The sequence below is a fragment of the Gallus gallus genome, chromosome 8 (assembly GCF_016699485.2).
Source record: "Gallus gallus isolate bGalGal1 chromosome 8, bGalGal1.mat.broiler.GRCg7b, whole genome shotgun sequence".
NCBI classification, from domain to species: Eukaryota; Metazoa; Chordata; class Aves; order Galliformes; family Phasianidae; genus Gallus; species Gallus gallus.
Window position 1 is genome coordinate 7,311,257 of NC_052539.1, and position 23,235 is coordinate 7,334,491.

Genomic DNA, 23,235 nt, shown 5'->3' on the forward strand with positions numbered 1-23,235 from the left:
AGGGAAAAAAAAAAAAAAGAACCCAAAGCGCTCGAAAACAGGCAGATAAGTCTGAGCCGTGCCAACGGCGCGGGGTTAGGACTCCGCCAGCTTCGGGAAGGGACTTCACTTTCCCTCGGAGGGAGGAGGGCACAGGCGCGCTCCCGCAGCCCTCCCGCGCCCAACTTTGCGCTGCGAACGCCCCGCAGCCGCCGCCCTCACGCGGGACGCGGAGCGGCGGCCCGGGCCCTCTGCCCTCCCCTCAGCCCGGGAGCCCCGCGGCGGCATCGCCTCTCTCACCGCTGCCGGCCCAGCCGTCCTCCGGGGCGCCTCGGGCCCGTCCCGGCCCGCCTCCGGTCGCGGGGCGGCGGGCAGGGGAGGCCGAGCGAGTAGAGCGCGGCGGCCGCGCAGCCGCCTCAGGGCCGGGCGAGCGCCGTCCACATTCCGGCGGCGGGAGGGGAGGGCAGGGGAGGATGGCGGAGCGCGGCGCAGCGGGTGGGGGCACGCGCGCGCCGCTCCCCTCCTCCTCTCCCTCCCCCTGCCGGCGGGCCGCGAGCGCCCGCTCCCGGGGAGGCGGCGCTGCCGTCCGCCCGAGGGAGCGGCCCTGGCGGGCGGCGAGGCCCGAGCCCTGCGACGTTAGCGTAGAGCCTGAGCTGTACGGCGTTTCTCCCCGTCCCTTTGAACGGGAGAAAGGCCGGCTGTAAAAGCGTACGAGTCCCGGCTGCAGCCGAAGGGCAGCGACAGCGACACGCCGGCAGCGCTGCCTGGGAGAGACGGCGTTTGTTCGGTGCTGGCTGGGTGCGCCGCAGGCTGCTTATCAGGTGTTTTTGTACGGTTACGTAAATATTTAATATTCAAGTAGTAAACAGACGCCTATGTTTAGGTAAACATCTGCACTGCTTATGTGTAAATAACATGAGGTTGTCCCGTTGGTTTCTTTCCTGCCCTTTGTATTCCACGTGGAACAAATTGCACTCGAATTACCCCATAACTCACTCAGCCGCCGCGCTCCCAGCATCGGACGCAGCCCAGCGGAGCGTAACAGCGCCGCGCGCCACAGCAGCTCCGCACCCCATCCCTGCCAGAACACGGCGCCGTGCGCGACTAAAAGGCACAGCTACAGTGAACGTTAGGAGAGGAATGAGATGGACAACGTGTCACTGTCAGCGCGCTCAGGTGCAGCACGCCTCTGTGAGGATGTGAGCAGCACGCAGCAGGAACCGAAAGTCGTGTTCATAATCAGAAATGGTCATAAGTGGTTGTCATTAAGGAAAGAGATTGCTCAGGAAGCACCGGTGGAGGGAAATTTACATAAGGGCACACAGCTGCTGACACGAGGAGGGCTGCTCCAGAAGTCACGCTCCCTGTGTTATTCTGCTGGCCCACAGTGCCAGAGGCAGATGTTGGAGGTACGACAGCAGAGGTTGAACCTTCCTACCGCTGTCTCATTACACGTTGTTGCCGTGGGACTGATAGCAGCAGAGGGGCGGTCTGACAGAGCAGCATCTGACATGGAAGCACGTAGGGAGCAGAGGTGTCACACTCAATTTCTCCATGCAGGAAAAAAAATAGCACTTATTGACTCTTGCTGAACATTCATGGAGACTGAACAGCGGGCGTTGGCAGTGAGTGGTGGGTGCTGCTGTTTTGCAGCTGAGAACTTACTCTACCAAATGGTGCTACTGTGCTCCTTGTATGTGATGTAACTTCCATAGAAATAAATGGGAGGTATTCCTTTTGGAGCTACTTACGTATCCGGGTAATTGCAAAAAGAAGAAATAGAGAGGGACAAAGAGGAAAAGCAGGGACCTGCTAGTAACCTATGAACCAAGAAGATCAAGTGCACGGTACTTTAATTTCAATAAAATCACATAAAGCATAAAGACTTACAATGCAATGGAAAGCATAGCAATGACAGCAGAGCAGTAAAGTCCCAGGCAAGTGAAGATTTGCACAGATGCAACGACCACGAGCACAGAAACAAAAGAAAGAAGCTGCTTACCTTCAGATGGCCTCAAGTAGGCAGGGATCTCCAGCAAGATACTCTCACCTTCACTGCTGACCCTTAAATGAGGTCTGGGAAGAGATGGATCCTGGCCCCATCCCTTCTGGTCACTCAGGTGCATTAGATACACCTGAGCAACTCCCCTGGGTTGGCCCTGCCTTCCCACCAGGTGCTCAATCACTGCTTCAAGCCATGACTTAGCATTTCTGTTACAGAACTGGTGACAGCAAGAGACTTGAACTAGCTGGATACCTCCTCAGAGAAGAATTTGGGACACTATCCAGGTGACAGTGGTCATTAAGTAATGATTTGAAGAGGGAAGGGAACTCCCAGTCTGAATGTAAAATCCCACCATGCCAGATCTAGGAATGAATACGCTACAGAATGTTTGCAGTGTGTTAAAGAAATAGTAGGGCCACAAACAGACCATCCCAGTAAGAAAGAAGGGAAGCTGGTGAGAGAAAGCCGTGGCTGAATCTAAACCATCTTGATGACTTGTATCTCTTACAAAAAGATGTACAAGAGCTGCGAGCACTTTAGAAGACAGAATTGAACAAATCCTGACAAGTTGAAACAGAGTTCTGAAGTAAATAGAATGTAGTTCTGTAAGGTGAGAAGCTTACACAGTGCTGGGAATAATTGAATAAAAAAATGTGAGCTGGAGACAAACTGGTTAAGCAGATACTTCATTAAAAGAAGACTTCTTTCATAGCAGTTCACAAAAGAAAATGAGTCAATAGAGATTTGGTGTAAGAAAATGTGATTACTGAAATATAGAAAAGATTGTCAGGCATGAGAAAAGCAAAGTAATGTTTCTACTCCACTGGAGTTCCAAATGGCTTCTGGTGAAGAAAACTTCTCAGTTTTGGGCACCTCCTTTCAATTACAGAGAGTTCTGTGGAGAACACGAAGTGCTACCAGAAGTGTGGAGAACTTCACCCACTGAGTGTGACTGATAGAAGTTCAGTTGGACACCTGAAAAGTCTGCAAGGACACATGAACGTACAGCCTAAACAGTACGAGAGTTTGACGTAAAGAAAGTAGTCTGTATATGAGAAAAGTGAATACACACACCAGCCCGTCTGTTTGGCAAACAAAATACATAATAATCTCTCAGGCAAAGGCACTGAATGTTATTATGAGCCTTTCTTGTTTAGTATCCTCAAACTCACAGTACCCCTTGAGGTGCAGTGAAAGTCCTGAGGACACAGAGCATCCATATGCTAAGGAAAAATAGTGTGGATTCTTACCTTGGCGGACAAAAGTCTGCGAAGGTAAAAAATAAAAGTAAAAATCAATGCCAGGCCTCTCCTGCATTATCCACTATGGGGAGCTGAAGGGTAATCTTGCTGGGTAGGTGGTGATAAAGGAATCCAGTTGTGCTCTTAACTGGAGCTGTAAAGTTCACATGTACTAATTTCCACAACCTGATCACTGCAGAGCTCACATGTAAATGTTTGTCTTGATAGAGGGAATACAATTCTACCTTCTCTAAAGGGTGATGAGGTCATCCAGGACCTGCCCAGAGTGGGCACCTACTGCATCCAGTCCCTCTGCCACTGCATCAGGAACCAGGGAACTATGGGGTCTGCTTGAGAAAACAGGCTTGAAGAAAGATTCCTATTTAGGAGGTAATTAATCTTATCTCTGTAAATTATAGGAGGGAACTGCATATTTCAGGACAAAACAACCAAATCTGGGGGAAGGAATGCCAGGAAGAATATATTCAATTCTAGGATATACCAAGAAACGTAGGTAGTATGGACAGGAAGGTCCCAGAAACTTTCTGTCTATCTTTGCATGTGTTTTTCTATATCTTTTTTAAAACAGAATTCACAAAATAAAATTTAAAAACAAAACAAAACAAAACTGTGGAGAATATTTCTAATTGATCCTACCATGTTTTTCCCCCCACATCTCAAGCAGTAACATCATTACAGGGACCTTACCTCAGGTCTTCACAGTCCATCTGAGCACGCTGCCCTGATACGTTTCTACATTGATCTTACTGCCGGAGTAAGCTTTAAAATCCAGAAAAAGTGAGCGATTTCTTGCATGTTTAGAACTAATAGCATTGGAAATACTTAGGAATAGATTATTTCAGTGACTTTTCTCTATCTAGGGAGGTTTCATATCCTTAAAATCATAAGGCCAGTGCCAAATATCATGTGCTGGAGATAAAATCAAGTCAAATTATCTTCAGTGAGTAAGTAATTAATACTTGTACTTTTTGGGAAGTATTTCACAGTTTAAATGCCTACTGAGGCTTTCTAGTTACAGGATATGGAGAAGTGAAGTTCAATGCGTTAAAGATGCTCAGCACATTGCCAAATTGTAATTAAATATTGACACAGCCTTAAATAAACACAGTGTTGAATTTTGTACACATAATCAAGAACAGAATATAGATAATCTATTTTATTATGTTGTTGTTGGTTTCCCATATTTGGTGGTTCAATAGCACAGAAATGAGTTCACAAGTTATTTCTGACAGAACAAATCAATATGAATCCAACAGTGTATTCAATGGCACTGCTAAAGTGCCATCAGCTCAGTAACAGGCCAGTAGAACGAAGGGAGAAGCCTTCCTCCTTTTTTGGGGTTGGGGATGTAAAAGAATACACAACAAGGAGGCTGCCTCCTTCTGAGAAACAAAGCTTTGATAATTTAATTAGTATTGAACTCACATTTGGTGGAAGAGTTTGGCAATGAAAGTTTTAAAAAGGCTATTCTTAGACTTTAGGTACATCAGAGTAAAATTTTTATGTGAAATTAAGCTGGAAAAAATAGGCCACTTTCCTGAAAAAGCTGATAAGGATTATATCAATCTTCTGAAGACCAGCAGAGACACGCTGTGTCATGTAACCTTTCCCTTCACTGTGTACGTAATATAAATCCACTTGACAATATATGCTTTACACAGGCCTTATCATCATGACCTAATCTCTCTCTCTATTTCTTCTGTCTGGCATTACGAAAAAGAAACAATTCTGAATCTGCATCAAAATTACCAAACCATTAATAGAGCACATGGAAACTGAATCAGTTTTCCCTTACATATCTTGCATAACTTGTATGTGTTGTGTACAGCACCCCGTGTCACATCAGGAGTGACCACTTCATGGCTAGTCATTATGAATCAATAAATGTACCTGTGCAGAGCTCGAGTTGCTCAGGTGAGGATAGCTGATTATCAAAAAGACAAAGGGCCAACATCTATTTATTTCCTGATGCTTGCGTAGTTCTAATGCTTACATTTCGTGCTGTTGTGTTAGAAGATCTCTATCTTGTTTAAGAAACAAAGTCAGATAAGTGCAAAAGTGAGTGCTAGGAAATGCTACCATGAGATCACAAAGGGCTTTTGTGTTTATATATATATACTATGTATATATGTGTAAGTACTCATTTTATATAAGCATACACCCACACAAACGCTATGTGTATTGTACACATTCTCTGATATCTAGAATTGCTCTGCTGTCAAATCTATGCTCTTCTGCCTTAAAGCCAAGGGTCTTATTTCCATAAATGTCAATCTGTTGACATCGTTCAAAAACGTGAGACATCCCCAAAAGTTGCTGTAAAAAAATTGCTTCTGAATATTAACATCAGAAAAGCTGTTGGAACTTCTGGCCTGTCTGTGGCAAACTGCAATTGGTAGGCTCCATTAGTGATGCCCTACAATGATGTAAGGACTAAGACAAAAAGCCAGTCTTAACGTGGAGCAAAATGCAAAGAGAGGGGGAAAGGCTTCCATGTTGCTGAAATATTTCTGCTCAACAGTGTGTGTATTTATTATCATGAGAATTCCTGACCTTTCAACTAACACTCCACCTGAAAAGTTCTGAAGAATAAGAAAATTAGAGATTTTGTGATAAACAGTTTTCTGAGGAAGATATCCATCAGTTGGCTCTTCTTAAGATCTGATAACTAAACTGAGCAGCAATGGCTATAGGATTCAGTGTTAATGGAGAAGCTGGTTAATAGAATGTAAATCTCCTTCAAGATACACAGAAAACCTGAAATATGTAGAGTAACACAGCAGTTGTAATATCATGAATAGCAGAATCTGTGGCTGAGAACTTGCAAAAACATAAGAAGCAATAATTTACAATGCTATGCTGCAGCTCAGCATTTAATAATCACAGAGATTCTCTCTCTGTTTTTGTTGGGTTCTTGCTGTTGGTGGTGGTTTTTGTGGGTTTTTTTTTAGCAGCAAAAGGTAGACTGAAGGTCAGATTTTTAGAATTTTTAATTGCATTCCAATGATTTTCCTTTAGATCTGTGAGCTTGAGACCAGTTCATTTCAGTCTTTGCCTCCTGACACTTCGTGTTGTGGCTGTTGGGCCTCAGAATTTAGTGTATAAATATATGTCCACTCATACCTGTTCTTTAGTGTTTGACTCACATATCCACTCTTATCTGTTCTGCAGTGCATGACTCATATGTCATCCACCCTTATCTGTTTTTAAATGTTTAACTCACCCGTGTGAATTAGAAAGAGATTTATGTTGTCTATTTCATACAAAGATAAGTGTGCATATGCATGTGTGCTTCTTTAGAAGAAAATATAAGGAGAACATAATTTTTTGTTAGTATTACGATAGAGGACACTCCCTTTTTTTGAAGAGCACTGTGTGTTAATAGTAATATTGGTAAGAAAGGCTGCTGCCTAAGAGAAACAGCAATAAACTGCATCATAAACAAACAAACAAAACCTAACTGCTGAAAAGAAGCTCAACTACAATCAAGTTATTAAGACTGAAGACAGCAAGATGAATACCTCTTTCTTTCTGACTCCTGTTTTCACATGTCTGTCAAGCAGAACCACTAGAAAACCAAAGCATTGGAGACAAATACACCAGGGATACTGTGGCTTTACCTATAGGAATGTACTTTTCAAAATATGTTGGCTTTGTTAACAGGCTAACACTTCTGCTCATGCTGCAGCCTTCTGGGTACCTCGGGGAGCACAAAACTAATTCTCCCTAATGTCCAAGAAACTGATGTCACTCATTCTAAGATGAAATTAATTTAATGTCTTATAAATTTATATTCAAGCCACATCTGTGATCGTGTTTGCAGAGTATATTCTGATCCTTTCACTGTTGTGGTTTTTCGGTTGTTCTGTTGCTTGTTTCTTTTAGCAATTATATCAGTAGTTTATGAAGAAAAATAACATCAGAAGTACTTAACTAGCCAAACCTCAAATACTATTCCTTCCTGTCTGGTAATGAGAGCCAATTCCACTATTTAGTTACTATTTCATACTCAACTTACTGTTTCCCTTTATGAATTTCCTTTTTCTTTTGTGAATGCCTCCTCCTTCCTCTGCTTGAATCAAAGAAAAGTGGTCAGCATCACATGACACAACAGATTACTCCTGCCTTCAACCAGCCAAAAAAAAAAAAAAAAAATTGAAAAATCTTTTTATTTTATTAACAATAAAAGATGGCAACTTAGCTTTTACCTTTAATAAAATAAATGTCCATAGTCAGAATGTTAAGTTAAAAAAATCCTTCAAGGTTAGGAGTAATGATGTAATTCTCAATAACAATTTACTAACAGCAGATAAACACAAACAATACCACCAAATGATACTACACATTTATGGTTCAGAAATATCTGTTTCTTGCTCAGTTTGAGCTGTTGGAGTGCTATGTATCTGGTACAGTAGTAAGACAGAAGAAAACAAAAATATTGCCTTGAAAATAAATTTAAAACTAGGAGAGGAAAATAGTAGTAAAAAGGTAAGGCTCTGCGTGTGATAGAATTTGCTCGTGAAAGTGGCTGTGATATGTAGAACTTGATAAAAGAATTAAGCAAATAATCAGACAGCTATGAACTGACAAAAAATAATCTCAGCCTACCTGAACAAATTTGACGTGTTCCCACTGAAAATACTGCTTCTGCAAAATGCTTCTACAGTGTGTACCGCACCTCTGTTACTCAACTGATAAGCATCTTCTCAAAAACAAGTGAGAGATGATATCTTATATGTGCCCCTCTGCAATTACCTGGAATAGTACTTTTTAAAGAACTACCAGAGTTCAGATCTGCGATATTTGAAAAAGCAGAAGCTACTAGATAGCCCCACTAACAATAGTAATAATTGAAAAACCAAAAAACAACAAAAAATACCACCCAAACTTGCTTTACACACGCACCATTAATGTATTAAAGCTTACGTGGTCCTTTGCTTTCATTTTCCTACCAGAACTGACAATTACGTTTGCTGGAAGATGCACTGGGGAAGACTTGTGTTGGATGTTCTCAAACCAAACCAGTACAACACTTCAGTCTTTATGAGTGATACAAGGCAAAGTAAGTCCTGGAAACAGTATGTTTTCTTCTTCTACAGAATTGTGCAACCACAGAAAGGTGAAAGAGTCCCACTTTTTACTTGTGCTCTAACTTGGAAAATTGATTGGAAGAATTACTCAGATAATAGTTTACTCATAATGCAATTACTGTAACTTGCGTAAGTGTGGAGGACGCAGTGATGTCTAGTGGTTAGGAGACCAGACCATGTGTCAGGGTTTTATTCCTTATCTTGCTACTGCTTGCTGTGAGAACCTGAACAGTTGCTTAACATCTACTACATTTAGCTTCCCTTTCAAAGTGAGAGTAAGGTTGTGGTTTTACAGGCAGCTCAGCAAGGATACTGAATTGCTGCAGAAAACCCATGCTAACTGTATCACGCTTGTCTTTTTCCTCCAGTTTTACAGAACATGAGGAATGTGCCAGAAAGGAACAAAAATTATGTGGCTACTGTAAGTGGTTTTTGGTTTTAAACTCATGCAAGCTAGTAGTCTTGTAAAATATCATTTTCTTAATTCTCATCGTCACAGCTCTCAGGGAAAGGCTGTTGCAGACTGCTGTGCAACAATGTTAGTAAGGAAGAGAACAGATTTCACAACAAAAGTACCACCAAAGGAAGCAAAGGATAAACCTGTGCTTCTTTTTGTTGAAATAGAAAAGGAAATAAAAAGGAACTAAACTGCAAGATAAAGAGGTAGCCACATAGGGCACTTGACATAGGCTCTGCCCAACTCCTCTCACCAAGGAGGATTCAGATGCCAAACAGATGGTTATTTCAGCAGAGGGCACCAAAACGACAAATATGTTGTAGTGTTTTGACTTTGTCTGCCCTGTGAGCATTAAATCTCTGATATTCCCACAGCCTCAGAATGGGTTTGTGTCCTTGATATGCCTTGACTTTACTTGCACTGCTTCCAGTCATTGGGTTTTTTTGCTTTGTTTTGTTTTGTTTATCCCTCCTGCCTGGAAAGAGATAGTGCTGAATGACACTGGAAGATATACAGTTAAAGCAAGCAAGGCAAAGACAAGTAAGCAAAAAGTCACTAGAGAGTACCATGAGAATCTGTGACGCTCTGCTAAGTCAGTCTGTAGAATCCCTCAATGTCAGTGGGATAAGGTGACTAATGAGATGCTACAGTGAAGTGAAACCTTTCTTGAGAAATCATCAGAGAGAAGTTTCTTACCTTCCTTGTCGTTCCTTCGTATATTATATATTTATTTTTAACAGCAACTGAAGCCACAGTGTATATTTATTTAGATTATTTCACTCCTAGCAACCAGAAAACACAAATGTTAACCACACTGATATCCTGCAAATCTGTTGCACCTAACATCATAGAACTGTAGAAAGTTTTACAGGTTTTTAAACAGATGTGACATTTGGAGAGTTAGATAATATTATCTTGTTTGTATAAACTGAATGGTAGAGAGCATTCATGGAGATAATATTAAACGCTCACTTAAGCCCTTCACATTCCTTTACACCACCAAGGCTTCTCTCATATAAATGAAATCTAAACTTTATATGTTAATATGGTTAAGATACTGGGCATGCCCTTCCACAGTGGAAGACTTTGCTTTGCTTTCACCCTCTTATTACTTCACAATTAGCATATATGACTAGTTCTGAACTTTCATTTGGATGATATTCAGCATATTCTTTAATGAACATTGTTTACTTTTGCAATTTTAACACTGGAAGGACATGCTTCTGTCTTCTGCTTCTGTCAGTGGCATTTTATAAAACAGCAGGAATTTTAGGTTTGTTAATGCATACGGTCAAGCACACGAAACCGCTGAAGATTTCCTCTAGTGTTATCTTTTATTTTATATGATGTATGCAAGAGTCTTGCATATGTGAAATAACAGGAGCATTTTTTAATGCTTGAAGCCAGTTGGAAAAAATATATCTTTCTTTCCTTTCATTTTGATATCACAGGTTTCAAAATGAGAAAATTTCCATTATTATCAGCTTTATAGGTCATGCAGGTAACTGAAATAGCAAATTGAAACATTGCCAACTCATTAAAAATCTTTCTCTTTTATGAAGATGGCTACTGTGTTACTGCACTGAAGTTTTATATGGAAACTAAAATAAATTGAATAACCAGAAAGGTACTATTTCACAGTTACACCAATCATTTACCTATTTCTCTCAGTCGTGTAGGGTAGTATAGGGACTCATTTCTAGAAGGCTACTAGGTTGGCCATAAATGTAACATCCTAGAAGTGTGCCAACATTAGCATCTCTTTGGTGAGAGGAACAAAAATAACAAAGATGAAATGGAAAACTGACACATGGTGTTGTAGAATCTAAACTAATTTCTGTTGTCATTTAAGGACAAAAAAGTAAAAAAAGAGAACAATGTGGATAAGTGGAGATAAATGACAACAGAATTAAAAAGCTGAAATGAGATATGAAAACAGTAATCCGGAAAGTAATTTTTTTGTGTTTCATATGTTGAAGCAGTATATCATATAGGAAGTAATGCTGGATAACTGGAGAAAGTGAACGTTAAGAATAAACTAGCTATCTCGTGAGATCAACTCCTGGGAAAAAAAGAAAAAGAAGGAACAAGCTCACCTACAAATTTCTGAACATTCAAAATCCAGGACAAAGAATAATCACCTAGAAGTGTTACTCTGGTGAAGATTTAAAATGGGTTATGAAATTCAGAGCAGTCATCTTTGCAATGTTACTTAATAAGCATAGGTCATTCCAGATCCCACTTCTCTAAACAGTGTGGTACTGCGGTAGACTATGTTGTAATACGGAAAATTGTTGTTAGTGAGTAAATACTGGTAACAGAATTTACTAAGTGGTAATAGAATTAAATGTTGAGGGCAAACATAAGCTACCTGAAAATGAAAACCTTTTGAAAGACAGGAATAATATATAGGAACTGACTATAGGAAGTGGTAGAAGGCTCTGAATGAAGTATTGAGAACACATCTGAATAAAATACTGGGATTATGTACTCTGAACCACCACCTGATATACACTAGAAAGGGGGAGAACATCCTTAGGCCTCAACTGTTTCTTCTTTAAACAAAGTTTGCAGAGAACACCTACCATTTTAGCTCCTGGTGCTGGCTTCTGTGTCTGAACAAGATGCTAACAACTTCAGCAAGGTTCATGTTTCTAGCATAACATTTAGGAGAGGAACCTGCAAAAGACAGCAACTGTTGGTTCAAAGTTTTCTGTGATATGAAATGTTTAAAATTAGAACAATAGGATGAAGTAGATTTTCAAATTTATATAGGATAATGTGCAGAGATACTGTTCCGTAGTTCATTTGCAAGCAGAGGGGTTAATTAGATAGCAGTATGATGATTCAGATCTTTTTTTTTTTTTAATAATAAACCATGCTGCAATTTGCCAGTTGGTCATATGAAAGACTGTGCTTCAAGACAGACTCTTACATAATTTACAGTCATTATGAACAAGTGGTCTTAGTGTGTCACTGTGGGAAGTATTATCATGTGAATATGATGATAAAAATGTAATCATGTACTGATTTGTGATCATCCCTGACTTCTGAATGTGGCAAACATTGACAGTCTTGATTAAATCATTCATCAGGATATTTAATTGTGTACAGATGGCACAAAGGATTTCCATGCTTACAAACATTGCTTTAGATTTCTGTTGTCCTTAGGCTTTTACATCTTTTCTGGTAATAACAATTTGACATAACAATAAAACAGCCATAATGCTTGAGATTCACACTTCCATATTGAACTGTGGAAGTTGCACTTCTATAGTTCACACTAAGACCCATAATTGCTGAAGGAAAGGACTAATTCATAAGGGTTTTCTCAGTTCTCTAGGCAATAGTGAGAAATAGGCCAAGGAACAGCTAATGGGTCATTCAGAGCACACAATTTACACCCTAGGTGGCAAATTCATTTAGAATTGAGCCTGGCTGAGTTAAAAGTGGCCTTTGCAAAGATCCTAATCTTCCATGCTTATAGAATGCCAAATGCCTGTTCTTAATATTATTTTATTCAAGCACTGATTCTTGAAAAGCATGAAGTTTAATTATGGTAGTGGAAAACTCCAAATAGAAGTGTGATTGAAAGTGATATTATTAAAAACATTAAATGTGACAGAATTAATATTTAGCTATCACCACAATTCTTGTAAAATTAACATGAAAATCATAGCAGTCTGCAGTGAATAAGAGCCAGAAAGATAAGCTGAATATCAAACTCCATGTAAGCTTTCCCCTTTGTCTAAGAGGCTCTAGGTATTTGTTTCCAGGTCTGCACGACGTGACCCTGCATCCTTTTGCAGGTTGCTGTCTCGAGGCCCTGACTCTCAGCCTGGCTATTCCTCACCTGACATCACACAGCTTCAATGGTATATGAAGGTCACACAGTCCTTTGCTGTTGGGATGTTGAACTGACAGAGCAGTGCATGTTCCTTGCAGAATTGTGAAGTGGTTAGCAATGCAAGGATTCCACGTGCAGCATCCTGCACAGGTCTCACTGTGTGGGTTATACACCAAAGCCTTTCCTAAGAGGGGAATAACAGGAAAAAGTATCAGCATGTAACTCTGTCAGACCTTTTAAAAGCTGTTAGTGCCTGTTGTAGCACTGATGAACAGCTGTACAAAACAAATCCCAAGCAGGTGCACCTACACAGGGACATCCCTGGGGAACGCCATGGGGCCAGTGACCTCAGCGCTGGTTCTCACATTGTACACAGATTTGAACAAATTCCCTTGTATTTGATATCTCAGCTCACACTTCCATAGAATGAGAATCCAATTGATGCTACCCTAAAATATCCTGATGTTAAATAGTTTTGAAATGTTCTGGGAACTAAATGTCCATCCATTTGCACTCACTAAATGCAGCAGTTGTCAAGAATATGTGTAAAATACTTCAAAATTTCTCCAGTAACCAAACTAGCTCCATTACTGAGTGTCACAGGAGGGCTTGGCGGGTCCCCAACACACCTCCAGTTTATTTCTGGTGGAGGATGATGGACCTTCCCAGCAGCAAGCCCAGCTCTGTGCATTCCCGGGGACCTCCTGGGCAAAGCAGTGCACAGACACCTGAGAGAGCCTGGCTGGGGAACAGCTTTTTATTTTTATTTTATTTTGTTTTGAGGAAGAAAACCCAAACTGTAAGGCCGGCGCCGCGGGGGTTCCGAGCAGGACCGCAGCGCGCCCCGCCTGAGGTAAAATGGCGGGCAGAAGCTTGAGGGGCTCCCAGCTCTCACAGCTCCTCAGCGCGCACTGAACACAACGAAGAACCAAAACCTCGGTCCCGCAACATCGCTACGGCTGCGTGAGCGCTGGGGACGAGGAAATGAAGTGAGAGAACGAAGGAGAAAAAAAAAAAATCCAACAAGAAACCAAAGGCACGGAAGGCAGAAAGCAGTGCGCTGCCCCGGCCGCAGCTGCCGGCGGTGACAGCTCCCCCGCCCGGCAGCCCTTCGCCCCGCAGGGCCCGGCCCGTGACTCGGCTGTTTCTGCCGGTTCCTCCTCTCCCTCCGCCTGCCGGGGGCCGGGCGCAGGAAGGGGCGGGCGGCAGCGCGCAGGGAGGCAGCCGACGCACAAGATGGCTGCTGCTGCAGCGGCGGCGGAGGGGGCAGCAGCGGGGCGGTGGGAGGCGGCGGCGGGGGGAGCCCGGAGCCGGCGGGTGCAGGAGGCGGAGGCCGCTGCGGCCGCCCCCGTGTGCCGCAGCTGAGGGGGCCGGAGGCCGCTGCCGGGAGCCCGGCCCGTGTGGTGAGTGCGGCGTCCTTCTGCCCTCACCGCGGCGGGGAGCGGGGCGGCGGGGAGCGGGGCGGCGGGGAGCGGGGCCGGCCCTGGGGTGCCGCTGAGGGCGGGAGGGCCGTGCCCGCGTCCCGCGGGGTGCGGCGGAGGGGCGGGCGCGGCTTTCGGGCCCGCGGCGCCGCCCGCCTCGCTAGGCCTCAGGCTTCGCCGGGCTCCATTTCCGAACGCCCCGGGAGGGAGGTAGAGAGGGAGAGAGCCGCCGAGGCGAGGGGGGAGGGGAGGGCCCGCCGGTTGGGTCTGGCCGGGGGGTGGGGGCAGGCGGCGTCGCCTCGGGCTGCGGCGGGGAGGGAGGGGGCCGGCGGCTTTGTGCGCGGCCTGCGTCTGCTGCCGCCCTTCCCGAGAACCGTGCGGGCCCGAGGAGGACCAACGGCGGTCCCCGCGTCCCTCTGGCACGGCACGACTCGGCGAGAGCGGCCCGGCAACGAGGCCGGAGCCCCCCGGCTGGTGACGCGCCCGCCGTCGCCCTTTTGTCTGCGGCCCCGAGGGCAGAGCGAGGGGAGAGCCGACCGCGGTAGCGCAGAGCGAACACCGGGCACTTTCACTCCTTTTTCACCCTGCGTGACGTTAGGATTGCAGGGCGAGAATGGGTACGGTTTCTGGCCGGGTGCGCGGCGGCGGCACACCTGCGTTGTAGCGAGTTGCGGTGGCTGGGAGTGCCCCGGTGTAAGGTTTTGTCCTCCAAAGCCATTGTGAGGCGTGTGCCGGGTTAAGAGCAGGGGACCGGTGTGCTTTTCTTCCTTGGAAGTGGTAACGGTGCATTTCTCCGTGCGCGTACTTGGCTTTTACATAGGAGTTGCTCTCTTGTTTTGTAATTTCAGTCAAGCATGAATGAAGAATCCTGTGTGATTTGTACTGTACTGAATATGTCCAAAGTAAATAGAAAAAACAATAATTGTGAAGGAGCCAAAATTGCTCTCATCCCTGTAACAGCTTTAGCAGCGCTGTCTCCTGATGGCCCTGCTAGGAAGAGAAACACAGTTGTCAAACTCTGTGTTTATGCTCCATTCATGCCATAGACCTACACAGAGCTGTTAGGTAGCTCTCCAGTGCTCCAGTGCAGATCTTCACCTCTTTTTCCTGTTCCTGACCTCTCTTTCCCTTTCAGTCTTATGAGGAGAGTGGTGCTAGTTGACAAATTGTACATTCCTGCATTTGTGTGTTTGAGGTCAGTGAAGCTAATGAAAGCCTTCCTAGCTGTGTAAATAGCCTAGCGCACCTAGGAGGAGTGTGTGTGCAATGGACAGTTTCAGTGCTTCTCTGCTAGAAACATAGGATGTGACTTTAAATCTTTAGTCTATTAATACACGGTGTGGATATGAAATTATGGTTTCCACTAACATAAATAGAAGCAGGCTTTATCAGGTAGGCACCTTTCTTTTTCTCTGCAGTTGCTTATAGCTTTAGCTTCCTGTTCTGCCAAAGCAGAGAGCGTGACGGGTTGGTTTGAGGGGAACTTAGAAATGAGAGTACTGTCGTAGTCTGTTTTGACAGCCAGAGTCTTGGGCAGCATGGGGTGCTTGTCAGTCACTTCTGAGCAGCATTAACACCAATGGAGATGAGAAACAAAGTTATTTGCATGTTTTCTGCGTTTTTTTGTGGGGTTTTTTTGGTCAGCATTGTATTCAAACTGGTTTAAAGGAAAAGTGATTTAGAGATTGGTAATGTTATTGAATGCTCATAAAGATATTAAAATGTTCCAGTGAATGTGTGGATCCTGTAGTTGCATGCACCAGTCTGTCAAGGCTTAATTGAAGGGCAGCTTAGGACATATATATTACTGTATAACAGTACATGATCAGGTGAACAGAGATTAGCAGGATTGTTTTCAGAAACCTCTGCCCTGCTACCAGTGATTCATCAGCAATCTGGGCGGAAACCACTCTTAATCTTGTTGAATTAAGCGCTGTAGATGCTGAGATTCGGCAAGCAAGTGTATTGAAATAGTGACTGGATTTCTTTTATATTTGATTCAGAGGTCTTGAGTGATGATGACTGTGGTCGCCCTTGATAACAATGAGACTGATAAAGCAGAGGCTGATATCACTGATTATCTGGGGTCTGTATCTCCGAAGTAACTACTGCTGCAAAGGAGATACTGTTTTTTACAGTACTTAAAAAAAAAAAAAAAACCAAGTACTTATCTGCACTTACACTCACAAACGTGCATCCCCAGTGTCTCAAAATAGCTGTGCAGCAGCCACTGTATGATACCTTATGAGCAGAGAATCTTTTGTAAAAGTTGTTAATTTTTTTTTGGAAAAGACCGTTCCCTGTTTTAAGATTCTTATCTGCAGTGGATTCAGTGAATCATTTGGCAGATAAAACTGTGGTTTGTGGGTTGTCCCCTCCCCCTGCATGCCCCAGGTTGGAGGATAGCTGTTTGCTGGAGAACCCCAAGCTGTTAGGCCATAAATTCTGACTCACAGGGGGATTTGTAGTTTGGAGCTAATGCTTTGAACTGCATTTAACAATGAATATTCAACTATTATACAGAAATAAAGCTATATTATACTTCTGTTGGGAAAGGTTTTTGTATAAATGTCCTAATCCAGCTGAAATTTCAGAGTGGCCTTCAAGGTTACTTCTGTATAGGGTCTATTACTGTCAAGCAGTCTGAAGTCCACAGACTCACTCTAACTGAGAAAGAAAGCCACAGATACTTACCCGTTACTTTCCTTTCTGTGCAGAGGCAGTTCTCAGTGTGTGCTGAATTGAGTACAGTTCCCATCACCTACTTTGGCCACTTGTTTTTCTCAAGAAGTGCTTCTGACGATGTTATCTTCTGCATCGGTTTCAATTTCTTAGTTACCAGTGCAGTAAAAGCTGAAATGGTATTAGATTTCAAAGGGCTAACTGATTTCTGATTTTTTCTTTTTATTATTTGTGGAAATGCGTAACTGGGAAGAAGGTGAGGAAGCCCCATCGCATTGCTGTAAGTAGATATTCTGACAAAAAACAGCTGTCTAGTTAGAGTTGTTTATGGAAATAACTGTATCGCTACTGTCTGGTAAGAACTTATTCTGCGGTACCAGCGAGAAAGGAAACTGACTTTAGTGCTTGAAATACGAAGATTTCAAGATCATTTCTTCAAATTTGTATTGCAAGGAGCTGCACCACTTGTACAGATCTCTGTGCTGGAGTTGTTAGTTGAGTGTGTTTCATGCAAGGTTTCTTATTTACCTGGAGATTCCTTTTTTAATGTAGCAAGAAGGAAGGTGGGTACGTGTGGACTGGGGTGACTTCTGGTGGGTACAGGTGGCTTCTTGTATACGTGAGCAACATGGTTTGTGCAGGTGGGCTGTAGGAAGGCCATCAGCATCACAAGAGCAGGTGTTACCTGTGTTACCTCTGAGGAGGTGGCAGCTCCTGGCTCTGGCCCAAGCTTTCACTTGTGAACAAGAAACTAGTGCCTTATTTAGATGAAGAATGTCACATTGTTTGTTGAGCTGCATTTTTCAGCACCATCCACTGACAACTGGAAAATCTAAATACTTTAATTCACACAGAAAAAAAGCACTGCACGTCTTTTACAGATTTCCACCTGAAAGCTGTTGCTCAGCATGCTGTTCAGAAAGTGTAAGGGCCACGTGTAGAATGGTACAGAAAATCTGTGTGTCACTCATGTGCCTTTACACTGTTCTATGTGGCGTTAGTTGTGCTGTTTAGAAAAAGGAATCGATAAGACCATAGACAAAACTCTTCTTATGAGAGATGGTTGGAAGGAAGAAAGAGGAGTCGAGGGAAGGGGATTTTTTTGACAGACAGAAGAATTAATTTTTTTGTGTTTTGCAACATAAGAAATGGAAGGAATTCAGTTAAACTGAAAGGTGCTGCAAGGGTAGCAAGAGGAAAGGAGCTAGTCTTTCATTTGTTTGAGACAGATTGTAGCATTATGGGATTACTGTGTAATTTGAGAAGTGACAGAAAGGAGTACTTGAGTCAAAAATGGGTAACGCTGTGGTAAGGAGTCCTGAGTTCAGCGTTTCAAAAGCAAGAGGGTTAATTTTCAGTTGTTCATTCCAACCTTGATGTCAGTAAAACCTCCACACCAATCTACTGCAAAAAAAAAAAACCTTGTGAAATCAGTGCTATCTTTCACATAAAACGCTATGCCTTAATTGCACAAATACTTCAAGGGAGTGAATGTCATGTTGATCTGAGGCTGCTGCAGTATGATTGCACTTCAGCTACAGGACTACTGAAGAAACCAAGTGCGTGGATGGCTGCAGTAACTGAAATACCTGCTGCTCTGGGAGTGTCTGCACCTTGTAGGTCATTCCTCAGTACTTGCTTGACTACTGCTTGAAGGCAGGCAGGCTGTTATGTTGAGCATGCAGTCCAGGCGTTCCAAATGGCATGACTTTTTAGGATGCTAAAAACCTGCCAGGTTAAACGTTGAAGGTTGAGGTATGATTGTTTTTAAATCTGTTGTTTGTTACAAACTTCTGGTTGATCAGCTGGTGGAACAGTAGTGGTTTCAGCCCAGTTTTAAAGGTCTTCTCAGAGTTTCCTCTTGAAATCACTTACAGCAATTACTTCAGTTAAAAAGATGAGCAAGCTGGAACATTTTGCAATTAAAACTTTTAAATTCCCTTCTGTTTTGAAAGGAAGCTTCTAGTATAGGAGTAGGGATCTTGTCTCTTCAGTATGCACTGAAGGTCTTCAGGGACCTGCAAACTAATTATTTTTGATAAATTGTGGCAGGCAGCGTTGGTCTCCAGCTCAAATTTAAGAGCTGTCTTTGGAGGCGAAAGGAGTCAGGTTGAAGGAAGGTGTTACGAAGTGAATGAATTGAAAGTTGTGCCAAGGGGGATGGTTTTAATTACCTACTTATTAGTAAACCAGCTTCTTTGCTACACTCCTACTGTCCAGTAGCATTTTTTCATTCTCTCTGCTTTGTTTTTAGCATAGATGTTATTCATGCTGACCTACTCCTTTTTTTTCTAGCAATTCTACATGAATCAGTAACTCTTCCATGTTTTAATACAAAGTTTGTGTAATACAAGTCCCTTGTCCTTTCCTTTAAAAGTGAGAGTTAAATGAGACTTTTAACTGTTGACTCTTGCTTGTCCTGGAAGTCACATGGTTTGGCTTCTTTTTTTTTCCCCCTTCCTTTTGTTATCAGTTTGGAATGGAAGTCCTTCAGGTACTATTTGGTGTTTGGAGCTGTACAAACAAAGGAAAGTGCTAAGAGTTCCTTATCCAGTGTTTGTATCTGTTGAATCTGGTACTCACAGTACAGGAAGGCTGAAGTGGTTTGTGCCCTTTTTCTAATTGTGTGCCAAGGCACGAGAACTAAAGACCTTGAAACTCTCAGCCACTAATTCAAAAGAAATAGCAGAAAGTGAGCTTGAATAGCTTACGTGGCTCCCTGAGCTTGTGACACGCTGCATAATCATCATTTAATGACCATTCATAATTCTGGCAGTTACACAGACCTAACATTAATTAAATCCCATCTCTGGACAGAAGACGTTCTCCTGATGAGCCCAGTGAAGCAGTTTCTCTATTTTTGATGGTTCATGGTTTAAAAAGAACCAAAACAGAAACTTTACAAAATCAAACCTGAATTTTGTGCCACAATCAGGTATTGTGAGGAGATAAAAAATATCAAAATGCTGTCCTGCTTCACGTGGAGGAGAGGAAGAACGTATACGTGCTGTGAAGCAATTCTCAGCCTACCCCCTCACTGAATGGAGCATCATCTCAGCTTTCATGGTGTGTTTTCTAGCTTGCTTAGAGCTTGCCTAAATCAATATTTTTGAGCCTTCTAGAGCAATTAAAAGAGCTGCTTTAGATGGCAGTCAATTAATTTTTTTAGCCTGGTTAGGGGAGCTCAGGTGTTCTCACATGACATACTTAATTGACAAAGTGCCCTGTTGTAAACAACAGCATGAATTAATCAAATAAACGATAAATTATGGAACTGAAACTGTCATTGGTCATCTACATCGATGTGGGTAGACATTAGCATTCAAAAACGTTTTTTTTAAAGGCTAAAATATGGCTCTCTTTTACTTAGCAGTTTATTGGCAGCTCTAGAAGAACAGTAATTCAGGTTTTTACTTGCTTTGTACAGAAAATGTGGATTTTGTTTCAGAAATCAATCAAGACAAGGCCAAGTCTCAAAGATGACTGATCACAAAGAGAGCGTATCCCTCCCACGTGTCTTTCCAGACTTGAAATGACTTTTCTGTAAGGGTCTCTATTTGGCTGCATGCTTAAATGCTGGTTTGTTTTTTGGATTTTGCTTTTTGTTTCCTCCCCGGTCCATTGGTGTCTTCACCTCTCATTGTCTTTCATAATCTTTCTCTGGTATTATCTACTTTGCTTCTGAGCGTTTTGTTTTTGTTCTGCTATGAGCCAGTATTCAATTCAGCTAGTTAATGAAGGTAACAGAGATGGCATATTGCTTATTAATTTTGTTGCTTTGACGATCCAGGATGGGTTGTTTGGATAATGGAGTGACCACGGGACTCTTTGTTCCTGAACTTTGCTGTGCTCTCCCAAAATGTCCTTGCTTCCTCTGGAACCGGTGAGCAGTTGGGAAGCATTGTTCATGGCACGCTCCCTCGTGACTACTTTGGCTGTTCCTGCGAATGTGAAAGATAAAAATAAGTTAGGTTAGACTGGCTTGTTGGAATGAGCTGCTAAGTTAGATGAGAGGCTGCAATTCAGGCTGCCCTTCCTGTTTGTGAGTCATTCCTATTTAATTGCGTGAAAAGGCCTCCTGTAGAATTAATTAAAAGGGATCTTAGCGCTGCAAGAATCTTGCAGTTCGGTCAAAATGGTGAATTGTAACTTTACTCTGCCTTCTTTAACCTCCTTAAAGATGGAAGCCTGGATGCTATGACTAATTTGTAGGTGATGTGTACAACAAGCAGAAAGAAAATGTTATGGGGCAAAGTGAGCGTTAGTTAGACTTCAGTTGCCAGCGTGAATCCAGACTTTTACGTGACTGCTTTGTTGCCAGCTGCTATTCAATTCTGCAGAAGAGCCTGAGCCATCAGGGTCGTCTTCTGAACTTGATAATGCTTGTGCACATTATTAATTAATAATTATTATTAATTATTATTAATATGTGTTCTGTCACATTGTGACTGTTATCTGAAGGTGTTACTTCTATGATACCTTTGTATGCTACTGAGCTTCGGTGCGCTGTACTTTGCAGAGAGCCATTTTCTGACTTGAGGATGGCTCACTTTGTATTTCCCTATGTTTTTCTCTTCCGAATCGTCTATTCTGTTTGCCAGGTTTAAGGGCATGTTTGTGTTAAGGATCTGAATAACGAGTTTCACATTGATAGCTGTGGCTTAGTGCACAAAAACGGTGCTGCGGGCGAAGTACACCAGAGAGCAGAAAGGCACAGTTTGGTTGGTACTTCTCAAATTAAGGACTTGTACTGTAAAAAGTCACCTTCGATTGCCTGCTTGAATTTTGACAACAGCATTTCTGTTTTGGCCATGTGCTTTGAGAGCTGCTGATAAGGGCTGACTTCAGCTGAGAACAGGAGAGCTCCCTTTTTCCCAATTATTACCAGAGTTGTTGAGGCTAATCTTCTCCCCAAGCACTGTAATTATTGCAGAGAAGCTTCCAGAGGAGGAGGAATACATGGCAAAATTTGTATATCGCCTCAACTTGCTAAGTTCTGTCTTCTTTCTATAGCATTTGCAAAAAGGAACGAAGAAAAATAGAACTATTAAAACGACATAAAAACTGGAAAGCCACTTTCAGTCTTTCTTTTAGCGTTTATTCCTGTACCAGGTGTGTCAGAAATAAGTGAGTAGGATTATTCTGCATTAAGCATCAAAGTCTCTGCGTTACAGTTCATAGAAATTAAATATTTCCACCCCTGTATTTTGGAGTCTGAGGATTTACGCGGATTCAGCAAACAGCAGCCTGCAGTTGGCTTTTCTGGTCAGTTCCTTTCTCAGTGGAACTTCTCAGTCAAATGTTTCTAACAAAACTGCACGTAAGGACTGGGTGGGGATGTCTCTGGGTGTGCTCCTGAGGAGGAATTACATGATCACAGCCATTTATATGTGGGTTTCTGGATTCACTAGCCCAATTTAGAATAGAGTAACTTGATCTCTGTCAAGCTGAAGCCTGGGTATGATTTAGATGATTTCCAGGCATACCTGGAAGAAGGCTGCCACAGGAATATATGGTAGGTGAGCTAAACGCTTCGGCATTCCGGAGATATTGGTGTGGCTGTCCGTGTTAGCACTGCGTGACAAGAATGGGGTGTGGTGTCAGTGTTGCTCACCGTGCATTGAAACTATCACAGGTGTAGCTTCTCTTGTGTAAAATCTGAATTAAAACCACATTCCATTGTGTCTTCCCGTGAATAATATATGAATTCACCTGCTAAATAACAGTGGAAGCTGTCTAGTCCCCTCACTCTGCCCCAGGAGAGAGGGGAAAAACCTTGGACCTTCATCTGCCAGCTTGTGTGGCAGTAACTGGGAGCCTTCAGGAGGGGAAGTGGGCAGCAGAAATGCCTCACTGTTGTTTCAGAACTTATCATTAATGAATTAGTGGAGATTTTGAGGAGTGGAAATAAAATCAATCATGTTGCTGTGATGAGCTGGTTTGAGCGCTGTCGTTGTAGAATGAAAATTGACAGTAAGTCTGTGGAAATCCAGTGACTGAAGTATGCTAATAAATACATTGAAATACTTTGGTCCTATCAGGCTTTGTGTATTAAAGAAAGTAATTCCCAGCCCGACTGTAATAGCTTCAGTAGGCCTGTTAGAGGCGGCTGTGTGAAGGCTCAAACAGTGGGCTGACAGCAGTCAGTGTTAGGAGCTCTTGGTGGGCTGCGACCACTTCAGGAAGATTCTTAGCAGGAACCAAAAAACCCAATTGAATTACAGGGATGTCAGACTGAAGAGCTACTCTGGTTTTCTTCCTGAATCAAGTTCATTCACGGAAGTTTCCTCTTTGCTTTTGAGCAGTGTACTAGTTCAGCATGCCATGAAGAGTTCTATACTTTGTACTGTTAGAATTAGGGCAGCAGAATGGGTGAGATGAGGTGTCCTGTATAGTTCTGATTTTTGTCTTTCTAGTTGCTGGTGCTGCTAAAACATGGTTGTAGCAAGTTTTTGGAGATGAACAAATCTTCTAATACTTAACAGTGGTATC

The 23,235-nt window shown here is 42.8% G+C and overlaps 2 protein-coding genes across 10 annotated transcripts in view; one reads left to right on the forward strand and one right to left on the reverse strand.

The window, feature by feature from the left end:
- RABGAP1L (RAB GTPase activating protein 1 like) overlaps window positions 1-13,745 on the reverse strand; it is a 216,544-nt gene extending 202,799 nt beyond the window's left edge. For 4 of the 5 annotated variants that reach the window (NM_001389346.2, NM_001389347.2, XM_040704568.2 and 1 more), the window contains exon 1: window positions 280-475. The gene's annotated coding sequence lies outside the window, so the exon portion shown is untranslated. Of the gene's footprint in view, window positions 1-279; window positions 476-7,854; window positions 9,576-11,378; window positions 11,473-12,646 lie in introns of those variants that run through there. The other variant, XM_046944410.1, reaches the window with a different exon arrangement.
- Window positions 13,746-13,844: 99 nt separating this feature from the next.
- The window catches only part of RC3H1 (ring finger and CCCH-type domains 1), a 59,088-nt gene continuing 49,697 nt past the window's right edge, over window positions 13,845-23,235 (forward strand). For 2 of the 5 annotated variants that reach the window (XM_040705257.2, XM_015290529.4), the window contains exon 1: window positions 13,845-14,043. The gene's annotated coding sequence lies outside the window, so the exon portion shown is untranslated. Of the gene's footprint in view, window positions 14,679-16,999; window positions 17,024-23,235 lie in introns of all 5 variants that reach the window. The other 3 variants (XM_046898243.1, XM_046898242.1, XM_046898245.1) reach the window with 3 other exon arrangements.